Source organism: Pan troglodytes, chromosome 7 (genome assembly GCF_028858775.2).
Source record: "Pan troglodytes isolate AG18354 chromosome 7, NHGRI_mPanTro3-v2.0_pri, whole genome shotgun sequence".
In the NCBI taxonomy this organism is placed as follows: Eukaryota; Metazoa; Chordata; class Mammalia; order Primates; family Hominidae; genus Pan; species Pan troglodytes.
This window is the reverse complement of record NC_072405.2, coordinates 18,015,769-18,023,487: the sequence shown is the minus strand read 5'-3', so window position 1 is coordinate 18,023,487 and position 7,719 is coordinate 18,015,769. Positions and strand designations below refer to the sequence as shown.

The 7,719-nt window shown below is 44.7% G+C and overlaps 1 pseudogene; it reads left to right on the top strand.

The window, feature by feature from the left end:
- The first annotated feature begins 2,151 nt into the window (after positions 1-2,151).
- On the top strand, positions 2,152-5,105 carry LOC107973380 (putative gustatory receptor clone PTE01; annotated as a pseudogene).
- The last annotated feature ends 2,614 nt before the right edge of the window (positions 5,106-7,719 follow it).

Here is a 7,719-nt window from a genome sequence, read left to right as displayed (position 1 = left end):
CCCTTCAAGTGCATGGAGCATGACAGAAAGAAAAGGACCTATTGAACTCTGGGGGAAAAGACAGAAAATACCAGCAAGAAATCTTGCAATGATTAGGAGCAGTATGGAAACCCCATAAGGTGGCAGTTATGCATTGCAGAGGACACCAGCGAGCTTCCCTCTTGCTGGGTTTGGGGAATTCCCGCGCTGACTCAGAGGCTCGAAAAGCAGCATCTGCCCCCTTCTGGTCATCAGTGCTCCCTCAAGCACCTGATCTTGGACCTGCTTCTTCTAAAGAAGAAAAGGACTTTCTCCAGGCTGAGAGAGCACAAGTGATGGGGGAAGGATGGATTCGGTTACCAGATGGTAGAGTAGCTGTGCCACAGCTGCTAGGAGCTGCAGTTGTACTGGCTGTGCCAGAAACCACCCATCGAGGTCAGGATTCACTGGAAAAGTTGTTAGGCCGGTATTTTTACATCTCGCCTTTGTCAGCCCTTGCCAAAACCATGAGGCAGCGGTGTGTTACCTGCCGACAGCATGATGCGAGGCAAGGTCCAGCCGTTCCGCCCGGCATACGAGCTTGTGGAGCAGCCCCCTTTGAAGGTCTCCAGGTGGACTTCACAGAGATGTCAAAGTGTGGAGGTAACAAGGATGTACTAGTTCCTGGGCGTACCTACTCTGGGTGGGTGGAGGCTTATCCAACACGAACTGAGAAAGCTCGTGAAGTAACCCCTGTGCTTCTTCGTGATCTGATTCCTAGATTTCGACGGTCTTTAGGGACCGGCCCAGACAACGGGCCTCCGCTTTTGGCTGCCTTGGTACAGAAGACGGCAAAGGTATTGGGGATAACACGGAACCTGAATGCCGCCTCCCGGCCTCAGAGTTCCGGAAAGGTGGAGCGGATGAATCGGACGATCAAAAATAGTACTATTGTCTTCCCCGCTGGATATTTAAAACAAAACCACATGGGGCGTCAAACCACCTGCTAAATTTGAGGGAATGTTATCCTCTCCCCTGCTCCCTTGGCCCCGGATATTAGAGACAATAACACAGGGGTGATGTACACCCACTGCTTTATTGGGAGTAATATCATCCTCTCCCTTCTTGGATATTAGGAACAATATCACACTGTGAGTGTACGCCTGTCGCGAAATTCAATGGAATGTCATCCTGTGCCTCCCTGGATATGACGAACAATATCACGGGGGATGTACAACTTCTGAGATATTGGGAGTGATATTATCCTCTCCCCTCTGGAAGTTAGGGACAATATCACAGGGCTAGTGTACACCCTCTGGGATGTTGGGACTAATATCATCCTCCCGCCCACTGGATACTAAAAACCATATCACAAGGGGCCTGTACACACACTTCGATATTGGTATGAATACCAACCTCTCCCTCTTTGGATATTCGGTGCCATATTTCAGGTGGGGTATACACCACCTGCAATATTGGCAGGAATATGATTTTCTCCCCCCCGCCCCGGATATCAGAAACAATATCACAGGCGTTGTGAACAACCCCTGCGATATTTGGAGTAATATCACCGTCTCCCCTCACGATTATTAAGAACAATATCATAGGGGTGGGGGATGTACACCCCCTTTCATATTTGATATCATCCTCTTCCCCCCTGGATATTAGGAACAATATCAGGAAGGGATGTACAGACCCTGCGACCTTTGTTGTCATATATTTGTCTCTCCCCTAGATATTAGGAAAAAATGTCACTGGGGATGTGAACAGCCCTGCGATATTGAGAGTAGTATCATCCTGTCCCCCCTTGCATATTGGGAGCAACATCACGGGTGGGCTGTACTGCCTCTGTGATATTGGGAGTGAAATTTTCCTCTCTTCCCCTGGACATTACGAAGGGTATCAGAGGGGGAGGGTGTACATTCCCTGCGATATTCAACGTAACCTTATCCTCTCCCTCCCAGGGTATTCAGAACAATATTACAGGAGGGGAGTACACCCTCTGCGATATTGAGAGTCATGTCATCCTCTCTCCCTGTGGATATTAGGAAGAGTGTCACAGGGCTCTGGAAACCCCCTGCGGTACTGGGAGTAATGTCATCCTCTCTCTGTCTGAATACAGGAAGATTTTCACAGGGGTGTGTACACTCCCTGCGATATTGGGAGTAAGATCATCCTCTCCACCCAGGAAATGACTAACAAGGTCACGGGGGGGTGTACTCCCCCTGCGATATTGGGAGTAATGTCGTCGTCCCCAAACCTGGATGTTAGCAACGAGATCACAGAGGGACTGTACACACCCTGCCACATTGGATGTAATATGATCCTCTCCCCACCTGGACACTGAGAAAGATACCACAGCGCGGGTATACGTTTCCTACACAGTTGTGAGTAATATCATTCTTTTCCTTTCTGGATATTAGGAAGAATATCACAGGGGTGCTGTACAATTACTTCCATATTGGGATTAATATCCTCTATTTTGCTGGACATTGGGCACAAAAACACAAAAGGGTGTACAACCCCTACAATATTGGGAGTAATAGTATACTCTCCATCCTTGGATGTTAGAAAACAATATCATCAGGGCTGAACACCCCCCGCGATAATGGGAGTCATGTTTACTCTTTCACAGGCCATTTGGAACAATATCACAGGGGGTGTTTACAAACAGGGGTGGTGTACATCCCCTGTGATATTGGGAGTAACATCATTCTCTCCACCTCCAGATATTAAGAACAATATCCCGGCGGGAGGTGGTACACCCCCAGTGATATTGCGAATAATGCCATCCTCTCATTCCCTGGATATTAGGAACAATATCACAGGCGGGTGTACACCTTCTGTGATATTGGAAGCAATATCATCCTCTTCCCCCCGGATATTAGAAAAAAATAGCACTCACGGTGTACACCCACTATGGTATGAGGATTAATACATTCTTAGGGTATTACGAATAATTTCACAGTCTGTACACACTTGATGTACACTCACTGTGATATTAGGAGTAATATCTACCTAGGAGATAACAAATAACATCGCAGGGTGTACACCCACTTTGATATTAGCTGTAGTATTTTTCTAAGTTGTTACAAATAAGATCACAGGGTGTACCAACATGGTGTACAGTCACTATGATATCAGGAGTCGTATCTCTGTAATATATTATGAATAATATCACAGGGTGCACACCCACTGTATTATTAGGAGTAAGATCTCTGTAGGATATTACAATTAAGATCACAGGGTGTAGAACCACCGTGATATTAGGAGCAATATCTTTCTAGGATATTACAAATAATATCACAGGGTGTACGTCCACTCTGCTGTCATAGCTAGGGTTACCCGCCACCACGGCCGGCTATTTTTTTTTTTTTTTTTTTCCACTGGAGATGGGGTTTCACCACGTTGGCCAGGCTGGTCTGGAACTCCTGACCTCAGGTGATCCATCAGCCTCGGCCACCCAAAGTGCTGGGATTACAGGTGTGGGCCATGGTGCTGGGCCAGGAGTTATAGATTCAATTCATTTGGAAACCCAGCTCCCATCTTTGAGTGTGCATGTACTTTTATGAATAAATAATGTCAGAAAACCGAAGGATGATAATAAATATGAAAAGTAACAGGCATGTGAAAAGGTCTTCCGATTGAGAACTATAAGTTTCTATTTCGTTTTCAGATAATGGAGTCCTAGCTCTTGTGTCGTCCTTTTACATATTCTACATCAATGGAACTTGTAGCACCGTGTCAGAATAAAGTAGAGAGTATTTCAAGTCTTCTTAATTTCTTTCAATTAGACAGAGATATTTTTCTGAAAGAGAGAAGGACATTTTCATTGCATTGTATTTTTTTCTGAAAAGAGTAGGCCATGTTTTACTGAGATCACGGATTTGTTATATATGACGTTTTGGTCTTCTAATATTCTTCAGTGGATTTTCTCTAAAGTAGTATGTACAGAAAGCCTCGTATAGCAAAAAAGTAAATCACGTAATAATTCTGAGATTTTTGGAATTGTCACAACTGAGAAACATTGCTGGCGGTGTATGGTCCACAAGTGTGAAGATGTTCCTTGTGAATTGCTCGCATCCAGCATTAAGGGCTGGTTTTTATCTTTTATGTTTCCAATCCTCTTTCCTTCTCAAGGTGTCCAAGACACACAGAGCCACGGAATCTCACAGGTGTCTGAGAATTCCTCCTCCTGCGGCTCTCAGAGGATCCAGAACTGCAGCCCGTCCTCGCTTTGCTGTCCCTGTCCCTGTCCATGTATCTGGTGATGGTGCTGAGGAACCTGCTCAGCATCCTGGCTGTCAGCTCTGACTCCCCCCTCCACACCCCCATGTACTTCTTCCTCTCCAACCTGTGCTGGGCTGACATCGGTTTCACCTCGGCCACGGTTCCCAAGGTGATTCTGGACATGCAGTCGCATAGCAGAGTCACCTGTCATGCGGGCTGCCTGACGCACATGTCTTTCTTGGTCCTTTTTGCATGTATAGCAGGCATGCTCCTGACTTTGATGGCCTATGACTGCTTTGTAGCCATCTGTCGCCCTCTGCACTATCCAGTCATCGTGAATCCTCACCTCTGTGTCTTCTTCGTTTTGGTGTCCTTTTTCCTTAGCCTGTTGGATTCCCAGCTGCACAGTTGGATTGTGTTACAATTCACCATCATCAAGAATGTGGAAATGTCTCATTTTGTCTGTGACCCCTCTCAACTTCTCAACCTTGCCTGTTCTGACAGCGTCATCAATAGCATATTTATATATTTTGATAATACTATGTTTGGTTTTCTTCCCATTTCAGGGATCCTTTTGTCTTACTATAAAATTGGCCCCTCCTTTCTAAGGATTTCATCGTCAGATGGGAAGTATAAAGACTTTTTCACCTGTGGCTCTCACCTAGCAACTGTTTGCTGGTTTTATGGAACAGGCATTGGTGTGTACCTGACTTCAACTGTGTCACCACCCCCCAGGAATGGTGTGGTGGCATCAGTGATGTAGGCTGTGGTCACCCCCATGCTGAACATTTTCATCTACAGCCTGAGAAACAGGGACATACAAAGTGCCCTGCGGAGGCTGCACAGCAGAACAGTCGAATCTCATGATCTGTTCCATCCTTTTTCTTGTGTGGGTGAGAAAGGGCAAACACATTAAATCTCTACATCTGCAAATCCTGCCCCTTAGTCACATTATTTTTGTGGCTTGATGGCTTTTATTCCGTTCCGCATTTCCTTTGTGAATATTGCTTTCTTCATTATGCCTTTAACTGGAATGGGTGAGGATTCTGGGATCCTTGGTTTAGCAGAAACCTCATGACAGAATCCTCTATACCTAGGCGGCCTCTTTTAGTTTCTGAGCAATAACCCTGTCATCCAGGTGGGATCACTACCATCTTTTTATATACACGAAGTCTTCACTTCGTTTTGGAATTCCCTGAAAACTGACTTTATGGAAACAATGTACAGGAGGTCCTCCAACAGCATTGGCTGTTCAAAGTCGTGTAGTTATACTGTTGATGAAAAATAAGTGGTTTCACTATACATAATTTTGCTTCAAGGTGAAGTTTCCAAGAGACTTTCAAAGATGTTAAGTGAAGACATACTCTATATCAAATTAATATCCTCTTCCACAGTTCATGTGGAATTTCTTTATAAACTGCTTCTAGAGAATCTATTTAGGCAGGTTCTGTGTAGAGATCCATGTCGCCGTTCCTCAATCTTGGCTGTGAGTCAAATCACCTGGGGAGCTTAGAAATGGTGAGGCCTGGGTCTCGATATCTGAGATTCTCATTTCCTTGCACCTGTGTGAGTGTGTGGATTTTTTTTTTTTTCTTTTAAAGCACCAGAGGTGGTTCCAATGACGAAGTTCTTAGAGGCATCAAGCTGCAATAAGTAAGAACAGAAATTAAATGTAATATGATTTCTTCAAATATTATCTTCAAATGCATTGTCCATCAACACCATACAAATGTTTATTATGCTGTTTTTTCTTACCATTTTGCATTTTCTATTTCTTTCTTTTCCTTTTTTTTTTTTGAGTCAGAGTTTCACTCCTGTTGCCCAGGCTGGAGTTCAATGGCACGGTCTCGGTTCACTGCAACATCTGCCCCCCGTATTAAAACAATTCTCTTGTCTCAGCCTTCCAAGTAGCTGGGATTACAGGCATGCGCTACCATGCCTGGCTAATTTTTTTTTTTTTGTATTGTTAATAGAGACAGTGTTTCTCCATTTTGGTCAGGCTGGTCTTGAACTCCCAACCTCAGGTTATCCGCCCGCTTCTGCCTCCCAAAGTGCTGGGATTACAGGCGTGAGCGACCGTGCCCGGCCCATGCTCTATCCTTATCTTTTGTCTGTTGTTGTTTTCTTTGCTATGGACCCCAGAAATAACTTCTCACCTATATGTTCACATGATTTTTCATATGAGTGCTAAGAAAGCTGATTGGTGGAAAAGCAGCCTTTTCAAGAAATGGTGTTGGAGAAACTTGATTTCCACATGCAGAAGAATGAAGGTGGACCCTATGTCACACCAGGTGCAAAAATTAACACAAACTGGATCAGAGACCTCACCCCAAGCGCTAAAAGTATGATACACCTAAAAGAAAACATTGGCCACGCTTTCATGACATCAGATTGGGCAATGTTCTCTGGGATATGACACCAAAAGCATAGGCAACAAAAGAAAATTAGATTCCTTGGATTACATCTGAGTGACAGACACTTTTGTGCAGCAAAAAACACTGTGAACTGAATGAAAAGATAACCCATGGATTAGGAAAAATATTTGCAAAGCATATATCTGAAATGAGGCTGATAGCCATCATATATAAAGAACAGCTAGAACTAAACAACAAGGAACCCAAAGCATCCCATCAACAATGGTCAGAAGACTCGAGTAGATGTGTCCCTAAAGAAGACATCGCAATGGCCAATAAGCATCTAAAATGATGTTCAAAATCACTCATCATAGGAAAGCGCAAATCAAACCAGGAATGTGATACCACACATTAGGATGGATATGATAAACAAACAGGGATTGGTGAGACCAGAGGGAAGTAGGAATGCTCGAATCTGATCGGAGGGAATGTAAAATCGTGAAGGAACGGGGAAAATAGTATGGCGTGTACTGGAAAAATTAGAAACAGAATGATCAGATGTTCCCGCAGTTGCATTTGTGGGTACCTACCAAAAAGAATTGGAAGCCAGGAGTGGAAGACAGATTTGTGTACACCCATATTCATAGCAGCATTATTCACAACAGCCAAAATGTGGAAGCAACCCAAGGGTTCGTGGACAGATGAATGAAAAAGCACACTGCAGTTCCTTCATACAATGGAAGACTATTCAGCCTTCAAAAGGCAGGCATTTCTGGCCGGTGCGGTGGCTCACGCCTGTAATCGCAGCGTCTTGGAAGACCGAGGTGGGCGGATCACCTGAGGTCAGGAATTCAAGACCAGCCTGGCCATCTTGGTGAAACCCTGTCTCTACTGAAAATGCAAAAAATGAGACAAGCTTGGTGGCGTGTGCCTATATTCCCAACTACTCGGGAGGCTGAGGCACAAGAATAGCTGGAACCTGGGAGGCGGAGGTTGCAGTGAGCCCAGATTGTGCCACTGCACTCCAGCCTGTGCGACAGAGTGAGACTCCATGGAAACACAAAACAAAACAAAGTCAAACGAACAAACAAAAAACAACAAAAAAAAAACCAGACAGGCACTTCTGACGCAGGCCGCAACATGGATGAACCTTGAGGACATTATCGTCAGTGAAATA